The 17,609-nt window shown below is 43.0% G+C and overlaps 1 long non-coding RNA gene across 1 annotated transcript in view; it reads right to left on the reverse strand.

The window, feature by feature from the left end:
• LOC113460118 (uncharacterized) overlaps nt 1–17,394 on the reverse strand; it is a 96,780-nt gene extending 79,386 nt beyond the window's left edge. The window contains exon 1 of the long non-coding RNA XR_003381860.2: nt 17,157–17,394. This is a non-coding gene — a long non-coding RNA (uncharacterized LOC113460118). The remainder of the gene's footprint in view (nt 1–17,156) is intronic.
• Between the last annotated feature and the right edge of the window lie 215 nt (nt 17,395–17,609).

The following is a 17,609-nucleotide window of genomic DNA, read 5'->3' on the forward strand; positions in this document are numbered from 1 at the left end:
TTTTAAAAATTAATCTTCTTCCTTTTTCTCCAGGAGAAAAACTTTTAAGTTTTTGCAAAATAGAGATGAAAAGGTATCCAAAATGAAAAAATCTGGAATAAACAGGAGTTCTAATAATATAACTAGGCTCATTAGAGGAATAACATGATCTAAAGAACATCTAATGACACTCAAAACCACATCTGCAGCTTTTTATTCATGTATCTGCTAGGCTGAGAGAGGAAACACAATTAGTGCAGAATCTGAGCCCCATGAAAAACAAAAAGAATTTTTTTCATTGCCTTTTGTGAAAATTGGATTAGATTCTTTGTGCTCATAACAAAACATCCAGTTTGTTACAATACCAGCCAGGCAAAAGCCCTGCAATAGGAACATATGTACATTTGCTAAAACTGAAAGGCCCTTCCCATTTCTTTACAGGATTGGGGGCTTCATTCTAAATAATCTTATCTACAAGGAATTATAATTCTCCAGGCAACCACCATGTTCATGGCAAGCCATGGCCATGAACGAAAGTCTTAGAGGACAGAAGAGAGGTAAAAGGAGACAACCCGAGTGAATGACAGACTCACTCATTTATCAGGAATCAGAGGGAACATTTCTTTGAGCATCTACAGACTGGACTTTGTGTCTGTGTCACCAATTATCTTAGTGCAGTTACCAGGTACAAGGTCGTGACAGTATTGAATAAGAGGCGCTATGGTACCACACCCAGATGATATCCCTGGCATCTAAAGGTCTGGAAATAATCTGCTGCTTATCAGAGCTTTGAGCTGAGCAGGACACTGACCTGAAGGAGGGGGTGGGGACCTGCACAACGACTCCTCTGACCCCAGGAGAGACACATTTGCTGCCCCAGGCAGGGCCACTTGGAATTGAGCCACCATTTCAGTTGTCTCTTAGCCTTCCTTGTAAATCTCTGAAATTTGTCATTCTAGGCAGGATAAAAAGGATTTTCTATTTTGCTTTTCTCAAACCTGAGCTTTGCTACCCTGTGACAACCAGCATTTTTGCAAAACTCAGTTTGCAGACAAATAGAATGGGCAGTATCATGACAATGTGCATTTTCCCAGGTTATCTCAGCAAAGGAAGGGTTGGGATTCACTTCTTTAAGGCTGGAAATGTTTGGGTTGAACATACAAAGTGTCTAAATCTGGAGGAGCATCTCGGTGACACACTGAAGTACAGCCCAAAAATCTGTAGTGTGGTGGTGGTTTCTAAACATTATTGAATGCAGTAATATTCCAGTAAAGTTCTCGTTTTGTGTGTGAATTTTAAGATTTTGGAAAGTAATGCCCTACTCTGTGGTAGCAGGCCTTTCCAAAAGGACATCTGCTTCCACTTATTCACAGTCTCTGCTTCCAACCTGAGTATTACAGAACAGTTATGGAAAGAGGGGATGCTCAGATCATTGTTCTTAACTGACCCCCTTTCAGGATATGATACAGAATTCCATATTAATTAAGACTGAATCAGGATTAATTTATATAGTGTTTTGTATGGTTTTGTGGCATTCATGGGGATCATTTATTCTTATTTCCAGTCTAATAAGAAAAGTAGTTTAATGAGATCGTGTCCTCAGATGAGCCAAGTGTAGTCATGTACCTTTCATGGTTTGAATAATACATACCACTAAAGACATGGGGACAAGTTCTTAGTGTAGTAATGGTTTGTATTGCTGAGCACTACTGTCTTGGCATGTTGAGATCTACAGCACCAAAAATGAGAAGGTTCTGTCTTTCACATACTGATTATTACTTAAAAACTCTGCAGCATAATCAAGCAAGTGTGAGAAAAATCATAAGACTACTTTTTGGTCAGGTGAAAGACTTACTTTTTTATTTAATTTGTTTTCCTGAATGGTCTATCTCTAGGGCAATATCTCTGTAAGTAAATACTTGTTGGAGAAGCGAGGATTGTTTGAGAGAGTTCCAGAAGTTTTGCAGATTTTCTGCATATTTTTGTGGTTGAGAACACACAAATCTGCAATTCTGACTCATGTCAGGTTTGCAGGAGGTTTGAAAGGCTATCTGTAGTAAATGCACTGCTTTCTGTCATGCATTTTCCCTTCCAGTGCTCTCTGAGGAGGCACTGATGGCCTTGTGAGAATTTTTCTAAATTTCTGATATTCATATCCTTTATGGTTTTTCCAGATTAAATAAAACTAGTGCTCATTTTGACCTTATGACTGGATTTCCCAAGTGCTGACAAAGTTGTATGTGCTCATCTCAATGCATCTCATTAAGGAGAAATCATTGAAGTAATTTTAGTGGCACTCCTGTATGATGAGCAGATGCTCTATTTGGAAGTGCACCTTCCAAGTTCCTGCTGAAGCCCAGACCCCCAGCCCAGAGCAATGATGTGCTTCCCTGCATGAAACTGAGGATTAGGGTCTAGGGGCTTATCCTGGCAAGCCTTTTAGCCATAAGCCAGAGAAGTGGATGAAAACAGAGAGTGACTTTCTTTTCCACTTTTAGAAATAAGTATTTGAGTTGAGGAGAGAAGCATACTGGAAGCTTCTAAGACATTCCTCTGCATAACTTAAGGATTTATCTCACTTTCATGCATTTCATTACATTCTCAGGAAAGCATGGCATTGGTTCTTGCCTTGTGCTCCTTGGGAGCCCATGGCTTCATTTTTTTCAAGCCCAGTGATCTGTCTATTTCTACCTGAGGCTTCTGATGTGCTTCTGATAAGCTACAATTCTGATAAGCTACAATTACAGATGAACAGGTAAAACATGAATTCAAGGGCATTGCTGAAATGCTGGGCTCAGCAACCCTTACTATCTCTACCTTTGTTTTTGTACATTAAGAACATAACAGCTGAAAAATAAAATTCACAGATCCATGCTATTCTCTGTCTACTTATCTGGAACTCATAAGCAAACCTGACATAAATATGAGAAAAAGAATCCTGTCCACTCTCACATTCAATTTCTTACCACATTCGTTCCCTTTTACTGCACCTGCCCACCTGCAGCATGCACTAAACCAGGTCCAGGGATGATATGGACTAAAGCTTACTTGCAGAATAAGAAAGGGAGCCAATCTCTCCCTCCCCACTCCATCTTTCTATCTAGTTGGGCATGGATTCATTGGGATTTTGTTGGCATATAATGGGAGCTTGTAGTACGCAATCAAAGGGCAGAGGTGGGGATAGAGAAGAATGATTCCTGGGAGGGTCCAGTCACAACTCCCACACTTCTGGGACCTCATTCCTGCTCACCAAACCTCTGCAATTCTTTTTCTCACAAAACAGAAACACTGCATGGTTTCTGGATGTAGCTATGTAGCTATGTGTGTATGTGCCTATGTATTGAATAAGCACGTGTAGGAGACCCAGTATTTCAACAAGAAGGCAAACATTTGTGACCTCTACCTGGAGAGAAGCTCATTCCAGTAGCTCAAAAGGGTTGTTTGAAATGCAGTCATTGCTGGAATATGAGGGACACTGCCAACTGCTTTCAAGGAGGGGCTTTCCCCAAGAAAGCCGGGGTCATTGTGATACTGAACAGTACAGTGGTGCAGATCTGTAACACAAACATGAGGGCTCTTGCCCTTTCCTGCCACCACCCTCCCTGCTTTGCACACACATTCCCTGTCATATGATGCTGCAGTCTTGTGACTGCAGAGCCTTTCTTCTCCCCCACATCCACACTCAGGTTTCACCCGTCGCTGTAACCTCTACCTCCACCCGGTCATGAAGGCTTGAAAAAATGCAAGTGAAGCTACAGTGGTAGTCACAAACCAGCTTACTTATATAATGACATAAAATGGGAGCCCTGCAGAGCTCAGGTCAATCTGTGTCCCAAGAGAATAGGGCAGTCATCTGGTTTCATGTCATTGTCACCTTTGGTGACCTTTCATACAAGCTCAGTGTTTAGCTGATTTCTGCTAACTCCAGCAGTAGTCCGTGGGCAGGCAGTTCCTTCTAGGGGTAGATACCAACATGGTTGTGAAGGGCTGCCTGATGAGCCTGGCTTCTCAAAGCCTGAGAGCAAAGCACACCTGCATGCAACAACAGGGCTGAAAAAGTTCAGATGATGCTGGCTGATTGCTTTCAGCTAAGTGATCCCAAGCAGGTGTCCTGGCAGCACTTACTCTTGCCCTTCTAAGTCAGCAAAAGAAGATAGGAAGTACCTGAAGTACTTAGACCTCTGAAATGTGTCTCTGCTACAGGCAGGAATTAGCAAGAGATCAAGTGTGCCCAAAGATATTTGTTCAGTGACATGAAATTCATGCAATATTCTTGCTGCTACTCTCTGGACAGGCTGACACACCATGTGAACAGGCAGACACCTCTTCAGACCTTGTTGTTGATATACACACATATGTGCATATACATCTAAACATCTATATAAGCTCTGCAAACAGAGCTCACCAAATCACTTGCACTAAGTGCTTTTCAGTGAGTATTACTGTCATCTTTTGTACACTGCTTACCCATTAACGCCTTTGCCATGTTTCCCAGATTCTTCAGTATTTCAACAAATGATGTGTAATCAACAATGAAATTGTGCTACTATCTTGGAGCTACTTGGACAAGCTATCTAATCCTCATCCTCTGAATAAAATAAAATAAAAAGAGGCTGACAAGTCACTAAGACTTCAGAGAGTAAGGTTGCCTGCAGAAGGAGAAAATGCTTTAATGGGGAAGGTAGAGAGTGGTTTAAACTGTTGCTCATTGAAGCCATTTTCCTATGCAATCTTCTGCTTGCTTGCTCAAATCCAGAATCAGACAGTGAAGACATCCTCTACCCTGAGACATGAGGAATCAAATAGTAACTCTCATTCCTTGCTGACAGGAATGAGAGCTGGACTGGGGAAAAACTGAAGTGTGAGAAACTGACAATTGTAAGAAAGAGGAAATGCCATTTATTCATTCAAAAAAATCAAACAATGACTACTTAGGACAAAATGTGTATTAGTTCCTCAGGTCTGTTTTCAAGTGCAGTTTCACTGAGGGACTTGTTTACAGCACAAGCCGCTCCCTGTACCCTTTAAGAGCATTTAGGTCATTGCCTCATCTGAAGTGCAAGAGCTTCTTGAAGCAGTTTCCACAACAACCTCATTCTCTGGTCATGATGTCGGCTACATTTACAAAACTCAAATGGCTGTAGAAACTACCTGCATGTACAGTGGGATTATGCATTATTAATCCATGCTACTGAAATTACCTAGGTCAGTCTGTAATATGTACAGAATCTCACCTTGCAGAGAACAGAAAGAAAAACTGGTAGTGTTTATGGAAAGAGAAACAATCCCCAGATGTTTCTCTACAGCTGTCACTGCTAGCTGGGCAATTTTCTGAACAGTCCTCAGTTTAATTCCCCAAAGCTTGCCATGGACTTTCATATTTGTGTAGCACCATAGACTTTCATCCAGCCTTACACCACCTTTCTCCTGACCCCAAGCATAGTCCACAGCCCACCTCTGATGAATTCACCCCTTTTCCACACAGATCTACAGCCCCTCTTGTCCCAGTCGCATGAACAACCCTACAGGTCAGCTCTCTTACTCATGGAATTCATCGTTAGCATATTTTCCATTCAATGTGTGCTCAACTCTCTACAGAGCTCTGCTCCCTAAGTCCCACCTCCTTCACAGCCCACTTGCCAGTCATGTCATTGCTGGAGCAAGAGCTCGGTGCTAGGTTCTGGGATCTGTGTACTGATGGCACATTTTTGAAGATCATGGTTCCTAGGTGTTTGGTTTGTGTGTTGCCAATTAAACTCAACTCCAGTGATTGTTCTGGGCCTCTTTGAACAAAGGATTGAGGAGTTAGGAGAAGTGATGACATTAAAGGCAACAGAGCTGTTCACACTGTCATAAATAAACACTTGTGCCACTGCTTGGCCAGAATGGGGCTGATTTCATTCAAAAATCAGCCTTACAGATTAAGCCCTTGGTGTCTGAACTTTTCTCCTGCTGTTTTTAATAGAAAATGTCCTCATTTAGAAACAGATCTTTCCCATGCACACCACAGGGGAGAGTAATTATATGTGATAGAAGTCATGACATCTAAGAGGAGATATAAGGTATCAGAATTCCCTGCCTTCCTTATAGACTTATTCTTAGATCATTGCTGGTTTAATTAACTTTTAAAGTTTAATTATCCTGTGGACTATAGTTCTGATTAAATGATCTGATGAACAAAACCTAGCCTTTAAGTCAGCATAGAAAAACTGTTTTTAATACAAGAGGGAGAAATTGCTCAATTTAACTACACATTTCTAAATCCCTGTAGTCTCCTTTCACTACCTGATTTCATTAAATGCCAAAGCTACTCCCAGTAAAACAGGTCACATACACAGAGTGAAGGGAGATTCATGACCCTCTTGGTTCTTCCTGCAGTACCTCTATCATCATATCAGTCCCTATGTAGTCATGCTGACAGCAGTCAGGTGTCAAAGGCTGACCATAAGACCAGGGAAGTAGATGATGGATGTCTTGCTTTTTCTCCCCCTTCCCCTCTCCTCCCTTCTCCCAAATGCCCAGTATCACCAACACCTGCAGAGCCACACTCTGCTGCTGAGATCCCTCTCTCCAGCTGCAGCTGCTCAGTGGGTCACTGATCAGGCTGACCAGCCGCCTAGAGTTTAGGGAGCTGGGTTAAACAGGAGAGGCTTGAACACCTGGGAATTTGACATTGGTGTGACTTGCTTCAGATTTGGTGTGCAAACCAGGACAGCTTGTGCAGACACGGACAGACGGGTCAAGGAAAAAGAATATGGCACAACAAAGAAGCAGGCTGCTACATGCACCTGAGCCTTCTGTTTGCCCTGTCCGTCGTTCCTGATGACAGCTTCACAGATTAAGCATACACAAAGGGGTGGTGCTGTGTCCTGTAAAGCCTGGCCCAGGGCCATGGCCATCATGCCCACCCAGAGCAGCTGTGCCTGTGGAGGTGACCTACACACAGGACAGTGTTTTCTGACACGATGCTGACAGTCAGGCAACTCTTTATAAGCCACCTGTTTCCAGGAGTGTTGCATTTGGTCGAGAATTGATGAGTTAATTGGGAGCTGGGAGTGCTCCCTACTAAAGCAAATCATTCCCCTTGGGGGAACCAATTTTTAGATTCTATAAATCATTTTGCTGGGGAGACTCAGCTAAGCTAAAAGATATGAAAATTATAGCCTGGATCCCTGCAGCTTTGCACTCTGGCTTTGCATGCCTCTGCATCCAAGATAGCCCCTCAGAGTTGCTGTAACTCATCTGTAAGGCCAAGGGACAGGTGCTCCCAGGATGTGACCTCGCTTAGCCCCAAGCCAAAGGCTGCAGTGGGATGAGGAGTTGACAGCAGCTGCTCAGTTATCCCTATCTCACCCTTGCAGAGGCCCTGGCAGGGCAGCAGGAGCACATGAGCTCAGCCCCTTGACAAATTCTAGCCACTAACTGTCCCTGTATTATAGTAGCAGCCGAGATCAGGTTTTTAAGATGGGCGCCAGTTCCCAAACTGGTTCATGGGGCAGTACTCATTTGCCTCCCTGTTACTTCCCACCACCACCCATCACTGGCTGATCCCATGCTCCCCCTGTCCCTGCCATGAGGATGCTGGGGATACCAGAATGCCATCACCAGGGCAGCTGGCACTGGCACTGGAAGGGGCCAGACACCCAGCTGGGCTTCCTGCCATGTGCCCATGTGGAATGCAGCCCTGTGGCCTTTCTGGGAGCCCAGCAGAGCCTCCCAGACCCCTTGGGAGGCAGGGAGCCCTAACAGCCTCGAGCCACTGCTCACACCCCTCACCCAAACACTTCCTTTTGACAGCTGATGAAGTGGAATTCCAGCTAAAATCGAGGTGGCCAGAGGCAGGGATAAACTCATGAGCAAGTGACCAAGTGACTGAGAGCAGAAAACACAGCCAGGGCAGCACTCCAGGACAAGTCATCCTACAAGGAGCTCTTTGTGCTCAGCCAGGCAGCACCATCAACAGCCCTGCCATGTGCCACACTCTCTGAAAAACAAATCTCTGCCCAGGCATCACAGCTCAGGGTTTTATTACCCCCAACTGCCATGGGAGTTTCCCTTCCCTCTCCCCTCCCATTTCTCTGTGTCTGTCCCTCCCCAGCACTGCACACTCTGGATGAGCACAGCAGCCCCAGAAGCCCCACCAGCCAGTCCAATTGACTTCCCAGGCTGTTTACAGCTGATCAGCAGCATGGCTCCTCACTTCTGATAATTTCCAGCCTTTCAGCATTGCAACATTACAAGCTGAGTCTGCCAGAAAGGCTGGTGATCACCAAAACAGACAGCTTTTATTGCATTTCTTTGTCCTTTACTCATAAAAATACTGCCATCATCTTCTTGATGCACTGCTTGTCAAGTTGCTGGTCAGGGAGCAAAGGAAATGCCTCCTTAGATGTCAGAGAAGGTGACATGGCTGTCAAACATGCAGTCAATTCAACATCACTGGGAATGCAGCCTGGCTGCAAAAACAGAGGGAAGTGTGGATATGTTGTGCCAAAGGTAATATTTCATCAGTTTGGAGGGAAATATTAAATTGATTTAAATTATAGTGAGTTGTGAAGGTGCCATACTGCTACTTATACTCACCTTTCCTCATACTTGGTCCCAGTCCTTACCTCTTGCTGCAACACTGAGGATGTCTGGTGAGGTCAGTGATTTCCCAGACAGGAATACAGCTTTGCAAAGCATCTATCTGTGCAGAGCCTGATCCACCTGCTGGGTTTGCTAACTTGCTCTGTGTAGAATCATAGAATGGTTTGGTTGGAAGGGAACTTAAAGATCACCTGGTCCCAAACCCCTTCCACTAGACCTGGTTGCTCTGAGCTCCAGTTCTCCAGCCTGGTCTTCAACATTTCCAGGCATGGGCCATCTGCAATTTTGCTGGGAAACCTGCTCTAGTGCCACATCACCTTAACTGTAAAGTATTATTTCCTAATATCTAATCTAAACCTACTCTCTTGCAGTTTGAATCCACTTCCCCTCATCCTGTAACTACATGCTGCTCTTGTAAAAAGGTCCCTGTATCCTTCCTTGTAGGCTCCCTTATATCCAGATCAGTAGGCTATAATAATCCATAGCCCATAAAGTATGGAGGGAGCCAGGGGAGGAAATATGAGAATATGGGTACGTGGTTTAAGGCTCCTTTTCTCTTCTTTGACAGTGTACAAAGTCATTAATGTAAACACAAACCAGGCCAGCAGAAATTTCCTCAGCAGAAGTCTAATAGAACACTTCAATCAGACACAGAGCTACTCCTGAGCAGTGGCTTCATGCCTTACTGACATGTGGCACTGAGCTAATGCAAGGCGTGCAATTACCCTCCAAATGGCTGTCACTGAACTGAGGGATTGTACAGTGGTAGCTTTCATGGCTAATAACTGAAAATAGAATCAAACCTCACATGAGCTGTGTAAATGTGCACTGTTTAAAATTAACTTCTATTACATGGTAGGATGGGTTATATTTATACCACAGAAGCAGACACCAAACATAATTATTACTATAATTATTTAGATTGCATTGCCTGGAAAACGATGTTTTAATTCTTTCTTCATCTAAGTCTTTTTTAAATACACAAGGGCACAGAAAAAATTAATAAAAACAAGAAATGTGCCTTTTAAAATGAATGCACGTTGACCATCATGAATGCTCAGTAAGATTCTCATCCTGTAATGTTGGACATGAAAGTTAGTTATCAATTTGCAGCCTCTTAAATAAGTCTGTAATATTGAGACAGTCAGGATACAGTGATCTCTATGGGTGATAGCACAGTGCAGATGATCCTCTCCCATGTCTCTCCACATGCTGATCAAATGATGTTCTCTGTCCTGGAACTAGATTTCATCCACATGTTCCCTGCATCCTTACCCACTCTTTCCAAGAAAAACAACAGAGAGCTCTGCATGGCTATATTAACAGTGAGAAAGTGATGATGACTGGCTCCATGAGTCTGGACTTGCTCTGGCTCGCAGCTGGCCAAACAAACCTCCCTGCATGCTGTAGCCTGCTCTTCTATTGATGAATCACAAGCAGAAGCTGAAGCACTTGAAACCAATAAACCAGTTTCTACTAGCCTGCATTTCAAGCTACCATTTTAAGGGGAATATGTCGGAGTGGGTAAAGTAGCTTGAGCCCTCCTTCTCCTTTCATTAACTCTGGCTGGTATCAGGTGGTTTGTTCATGGCTTCAGGGCTGACAAGCTTTCCTATTTCTGCCTGAACTGCACCCTGAATATATTTTCCCCTTCAGTAGTCACAGAACTCGTTGGCTGATTTGAATGAAATTTGACACCCTTTGAATACATTGTACCTGCGAAGTTCCTGCAAGGGTCAGAAGAACAGACAGCTACTGGAGGGGCCTATGAGTGAGGTTCAGACCTTCGGAAACTCTGAGTATTAGCTGCAGAAGGGAAGAGAAAGTCAGATAAGAGCAATGAGTACAGAACATCAAGTCAGTCTTCTTACAGAGATGAATCTCTTGGCTGATTTAACAGAACAATATTAAGATTTTCTGTCCCCTCTTCTTGTACTTTTCACATTTCAGTTCCCCTCCAGAATAATGTTGTACCAGTAAAAACCTTTGAGGGTTTCATCCATGTCTTGAATTCACTTCAAATCAAGGAGTAGGTTCAAAAGCTAAGCAGAAACAGAGTATATGCATACAGCTCACTTAGATACAGCCCATTAAAAAAAAAAAAGGCTAAAAATATGACTGACAGAAACATGCCAGTAATTCTTGCATAACTCCTAAGGTTTTGGGTTTTTTTTTCCTTCTCACTGAATAACTTCATTTGCAATTTTGTCTAAACCTAGGTATTTCTCATGGGCAGCTTAAAGAAGTGACCATATACCAAACATAATTTTAGGTTTCTTCTTCTGTCATGGCCTTTCTCTGTTCTTTCTTATCCAGATGTAAATTTCTGAAAACTTCAATCTCCAGGTTCAAAGAAGGGCCACCATGCACAAACTCATAGCTGTTTGCTACTCCTGGGATAGGCTCCTCACAGGGTGCAGTGGGGAGCCCTGCAAGCAGCAGTGGACAACAGCAGAAGGGAAGACAAACTGATGGAGGGCTATTACAAACAGGCCAGAACTCCTGTATTCCAAAACTTCTTACAGACAGGTATCTGAGTACTTTCACTTAGTATTCCCAGGCTTTCATTTACATTAGAAAGGCTGTGTCAGTGCTCTTCCTTCAAACACACTGAGTGGACATTAAACTTTTCTACAGTACCATGACTGATGCTGGCATTTTTGTGGATGTAAAATGTTCTTTTAACTAGTGCTCAGAGGACTGCCTGAAGCAAAGATTTCTTCCTCTGAAGTTTAAATTCCCCCAGGCAAAGAAAGGACAATTGAACCTGTGTCAAATGACCACAACTCAGTTGGACATTTTACCCTTTACCAGAAACATAAAGATGTTTTTCTCGTCCAGCTGTTTTAAATTACATTTTGAATGCAGTGTGGTCACATTGGGATATTCTTGGAATTCCAGCTGGATTAAGTTATTGAAGGGAGATGAGCAGAAAGAGTTCTATTTTCTTGATTCTGATTGGGAACAGAAATAAGATGGGCTTCAAGTTGCTCATCTCTGCCAGGGAGCTAGCATGAGGAGTTTGGGCATTGTCAGGTGGGCTGATGGCTAAGAAGGACTTTGTGTGACTTTGTTTTAAAAGTTTACTTGGTTAGTGATGTTCTCTTAATGGCCAAGAGAATTGTTTGAATTCCTGCATGACCCAAAGACGACAGTTATACTAAGTGTTGGTTATAATAAGTGTTTCAGATTTTTGGAGAAAAGACTCTGTACCAGGTACAAAAAAGAAACAACCAAGTACTGAACCCTGAAGACCCCTGACAATGAGGAATTCCAGCCTGCAAACTACAGTCCTTGCTGAAGATAAAGGAAAAAATAAAAAACCAAACCTCAAGATACTGTTTGACTATCTTCGGGAGAAGATCACTTTTCCCACCCCAAATCTGGTTATTGCTGTGACCCTGAGCATCAGGGGAAGATACACAAAGCAGATTGCTGAGAATATCTAGCATCTTCTGCCAGTGGTCTACCCTGTCATTGTCCTGCTTCTAACTGGTGACCAGGTTCTGACACTTCAGAAAGTGGTAGGTGTATAGGGAATTAATCAAAATATATCTTGGAGACAGGGAGAAGGAATCCTTTCATAGCCTGAAGGCAATCATGAGAGGTACTCATTACTGATTGCAGGCTGTGATTTAGAGTTCCTTCCACCAAAGGACATTTATCAATGATTGGATCTTGTCACGTCTTTGTCAGTAAAAGTTTAAAAACTCTCTACTCTCAGATATTCATTCTGTGTGCTAATACTTGTACGAAACACCCACGCACTTTGTGTTTCTTTTTTGGGAATAAATTGTGGTCTTTATGTCTCCCCTCCTACAGTCTGCTTGGCAGCCCACAATCCAGCTTTGTGGCTCCCCTTTGAAACCTCTGCCGTCTTTCCCCAGCCTCCCTTGACAGCAGGGACCAGAAGGGCAACACACAGTGGAAGGGCACACAGCAGTGGCTCACTAATGCCATACCCCTCTGCTTCTGCTTTCTAAATAGCTGTCAAACACTTCTGACAGCACTTAAAGCACTCACTAAAGGTAGCAGCAATAGTGTTCCCGAAGGTCAAACTGCACTGCACTCCAAGTTACTCACTGAGAATTCAGGAGGCACTGGGGTTCAAACACTGTGTTTGGCTCAGGTCCTTTGGGCTATCTTAAGAAATTAATTTGACCTTCCTATGCTGCCGTCATTGTTACCTCATTCCCATTTCTGTGGGACATGTGCAATTCTTGCACTGCACCTTTACCACCTGGTGTATCTGCAGGCACTCTGCTCAGACCTTCCCGGCTCTGCCTTCCCTCTGAGTCAGACGAGTGAAAGCCTTCCCCAGGCTGGAAGCTGTTAGGACCTGTTACTGAGGGCTCTGCCCATGCTAGTTTTTCCTGCTTCCCCATGGAGAAAAGAGGCATGCCAAGGAGTTGAATTTACTGTTGTGAATACGGTGTCTTGGTGCTGAAGCAGTCTCAAGTCTCACTTTTCTCCTGTCCAGCATCTGATTCTGTCCCAGCTACAGTGAAACACCAAACCTCTCATAACCCTCCCTTGCCCTGCATTGCAAGCTTTTAGCTTGCAGTGAGTTTAGTCTGGGGTACCGTGTACACTGAGACTTTAAACTTACTATTAATTGTATGATCCACTGGTAGTGTTGTGGATATTTTACAGCTGGGTAATAAAATTATTATTGCCAGATGGAAAATCCTAAAGCCTTTGTCTTTAATAAAAATAATAAATAATTATATAGTGAGCTACAAGTCTCCTTGCTCCCTATCACCATTAATGGTGGAGCAGTGCTAAATGTATGTCTGCAACTTCACAAATGTTACAAGGATAGCTAACCTGCTTGACACATGTGATATAAATTAGCCATATAAGATTCACAATATTCTTTCAAAGCATGGGCATATCCAGGCACTTCTACTACACAGAAGCAGGAATCATGTAATGCTTCTTATGGCTTACTGTGACTTCCCTACACTCTTGCGGTGTGGGCTTCTGTGGTAATATTACAGCAAGGTTGCATCCCTACAGCAGAGGGGATGATAATTAAAATGGCAAACCGGTGAATGAATGTGTAAACTAGTAAAATTCTAGGGTGAAGGTTTCGGTATTGTTCCTGAAGCAGGACCTAAATTCGCTTATTCCTTTGTTTATCATTTTAACCTTTTATTTTTTAAGATTTAAGCCAGGGATTTTCTTGTTGGATTCCTCTGAACAGTCAGCCACCAAACAGTCTCTGTGATGCTTGTTCTTGCAAATATATGTCTAGACATAATTTAGATTAATTCTCCATAATGAAGCCGTCAGTTTGAATATATTACAATGCCAAGTGCATAATGTGCAGTTGAAATGAGAGCTCCAAACAAGATTTGCTCCGGTTTACCTGGTGTGTCTTAATATACTGCAATTATTCTAGCAGGACAAAAAACAGGGAACATGCCTCTTCCTCAGTTAAAAGGGGAAGTTTTACAAAGTTGTGTGGAATTAATGAATTCAGATTACATATATTCAGAGGCTGATCCTGCAGTGTTCCTACAGGCTTCCTCTTTAATGGCTACCCATCCTGTTTGAGCCTTCTTTTTGAAAGGTTATGGAAATTTTAATGGATTTTTGATGCTTGTGTCAAGCTTATTGTTACAGAACATGACAAGGTATTATAGTCTATTAAGTATGGGCAAATTCCCCTCTGAAGACAATTTCATTGCCATGCAACTAGAGACTGTGTTCCTCCCTGCCACATGTGCAACACACATTTATGGAAGAGACAATGACAGCCCTTTGTAGGAAGACAAAATGGGACTTTCTAGAACTTGCTGCCCCAGGCAATTCATCACATGGCAAACACTGTCCACAACAAAGGTTCACGGTCCTTGCACCTCTTGAAAGCTGTGAAAGAAGTAAACAGACAATACGAAGAGCATAGTCACCTTCAACTGGGGTGGAAAGTCAGACTTTCTTATTACAAGAGCCCTGGAAATGCTGTCCTGGAAATGGAGAGCAGGGAAAGGCCTGGCTGGAAATGGAGGGGAGGGAAAGGCCTGGCTGGAAATGGAGGGCAGGGAAAGGCCTGGCTGGAAATGGAGGGCAGGAAAGGCCTGGCTGGAAATGGAGGGGAGGGAAAGGCCTGGCTGGAAATGGAGAGAGGGAAAGGCCTGGCTGGAAATGGAGGGGAGGGAAAGGCTGGCTGGAAATGGAGGGCAGGAAAGGCCTGGCTGGAAATGGAGGGCAGGGAAAGGCTGACAGCTCTTTACTCCTACTGTACTTAAGAGGATAAACTCCATATACCTTCTCTGACAGTGGAAGGAGTTGCAAAGGGAAGTGTCTGATTTGCATAGCAATTTTAACCCATAGCTAAAACCATCCTGCCCTAATTTTATATTATAGAATCACAGAATGATTTGCGTTTATCAGGCTAATTGACTGATATCTATGCATAGATATCTATATATGTATGTATTCATGTGGATTTACACTGACTCTGCTCTAATATATGATTTAATTCTCTGGGCTTTCATAGGAGATTTTCAGTTCTCTCTATTGGCACCACAGCTACTGGAATATGTGGCATGGCAGCTCCCAGAGCTGCGTCCATCTCAAGCTACACCTTAGGAACTGATAATTTGAAAGTGTGATAGAAGCAGGGATGAAGTGAAACTCCCAGCCACCTCTTGTCCATACTATATGTCATGTCCTAGAGTAAAAATAAATTTTAATATCAGCTACCTATTTGGGAGATGGACAAATTTCACAATTTCAGAGAAAATTAATTCAAGGCACATAAAAAATGAGATTACAAGTTCCAGGCCCCACAGATGTCTGTACTGTTTACAAAGAATCTAGGACTTATGGATCTGGTCTTACACTTTGACCAAAGTCCTTCAATGTCCCTATATCATCCACTTCAGAAGAATATGGTTCAAAAGGTGTGAAGGTCAAAGAAAGAACAAGTACAACCTGCACCAGGAGGGCTTCTCAAAAATTATTTTTCTTGGAAAAAGCAATGAATTCTGTTCCAGATTCATTCTGATGGCATGAAATCACTACCGGCTTTGCAGGTATGAATCTAAATAAGCAGTGCATGCCAAACCTGCCGTACTGCAGACTTGTCACCTGCCTGCCTACCTAAAACCCTGCAGCTAAAAGAGCTACAGTATCCAGAACATTTTGTAAACCATTAATCTAACTTATCCTTGCGAGAGAGGTTAGTCTTACAAATGCTCTTCCCCTCAGCTTCCAACAATGAACAAATCACCCTGTTAAGTAGCTGCTTTCAGGTTTTCATAGGCCCCTTAAACATTTTAGTTTAACGTCTCAAAAATAATGCCCGGTGTTTGATCAGTTGTCTCCAACTTTTTGCTCCCAGTATTCCAGTAATTGTGGAACCACAGTAACATGAGTGCATTAGAAATTCTACAGGAAATTAAAGATCTGTGTTATATTACACATAAAGTGAAGGTCTAATCAGATTACCACAGAGACATTTAGTTGTAAGTTTTTTGCTCTGTTTTTCTGTTTTTTTGAGACATAGAGCACTATCACTGTCTAAACCAAACAGAATACTCCTGAGCAGTCTAAATTCTAATCTTGAAGATCACTACTGAGAAATTATTTTAGTTAAATACATTTTAACATGAAATGTCATAAAAGTCTTCTCTGGTTCAAAATGAGAAATAGGGAATTTTTTAGGGGTGCTTACTGACATGAGGAGGTACAGAGATCCTTGGGGTCCAGGGATGGATCTGTAATCAACTAATACATATGTAAATGTGCAACCTTCTCTTATTAAATTCAAGTTTGCAGAGAAGAAAAAAAAAGGGAATAAATGGCATTAAAATAGTTTGGGGTTTTTTTTAGTCTATTCTTTTTAAGTTCTCAGATACCTGGCAAGCAGCATCAGAAGTAAATTTTTTGCCCAATTTCTTTTCTAGACATTTCCTTCACCAGGCCGATTCTATACTCAAAATGAAATATGTCACATCAGCTCTGGTCCTTTCTACAGCTATGCAATTACTGAACAACAAGCCCAAAGATATTTGCAAGAACAACAGTCCTTGCCTGGTTTTCCACAGCTGTTTCTGCTCTCGCCTCCCATAAGACACTTGACAGAATAATTACCAAGCATGACAGTATATCAGCTTGATATTCAGACATGACTTTTACATCTCTTGGCATGCCAATCCAACACAAGATGCAGTGGCAGCCAGAGTGGGAGCTCCCACTGGCAGAGTTTGTCCCAGGACACTGAAAGAGTTAAAAACCACATGGCAATCTTTCCACACTATCACAGGCAGTTAATCTCACTTGAAGGAACACATTTTGCCTGCAGACACCATAGCCGCGGGGTGTGAGCAGGAAGGGGTGAGCGGGCAGAACGGGAGTGGCCCAAGGGCACAGGGGAAGCGGCTGGGACAGAGCCGCCAGCTGCCTCCCAGGGACCCAGCCCAGGGGTGCCCTTCTCATCCAGGGACGCCAAGGAGCACCTGACTGTCCCCACATACCTGTCCCCACCCCTGCACACTGCAAATGTGCATTCCCCGAGCTGCATTGCTGCGGGAGCAGCTGTCACAATGCCCAGCGGCTTCAGTGAGAGCCGTACTCACCAGTGTTTCTCAAAGAGGAGAGATGTGCCTGCTGCAGGGAAACCGAGTTGGTGCCTCCTGGCAACGCTGTAAAGCCCCCTGCCCCGGTTCTGCCCTGCAGCCTTTCTTCTGCTGATACAAGAACCATGTATGCTTCCATGCCTTCAAAGCACACGCAGAGAGTGTTACAGAGTGATTTAATTCTCTGGAAGGTGATTGTGAAGTACTCGCTAATTATAGGAACTGCATTAAAGTGTTCCCAAAGAATATATCAACCTGAGGGCAGAAAGAACTATTCCCAAGAAATAACATATTAGGCTACTGGGCGCTTTTTTTTTTTTTTTTTGTCTGCTTGGTGAATATCCTCCAGCAATGTGCATTTGCTTTAAAATTATTTATCTGAATGCATTTGAATTGATTATTGTCACTACCCTTCTATCGCAGGGAATTATGCTGCATAATTGTAACTGAAGC

This window comes from Zonotrichia albicollis, chromosome 3 (assembly GCF_047830755.1).
Source record: "Zonotrichia albicollis isolate bZonAlb1 chromosome 3, bZonAlb1.hap1, whole genome shotgun sequence".
NCBI lineage: Eukaryota > Metazoa > Chordata > Aves > Passeriformes > Passerellidae > Zonotrichia > Zonotrichia albicollis.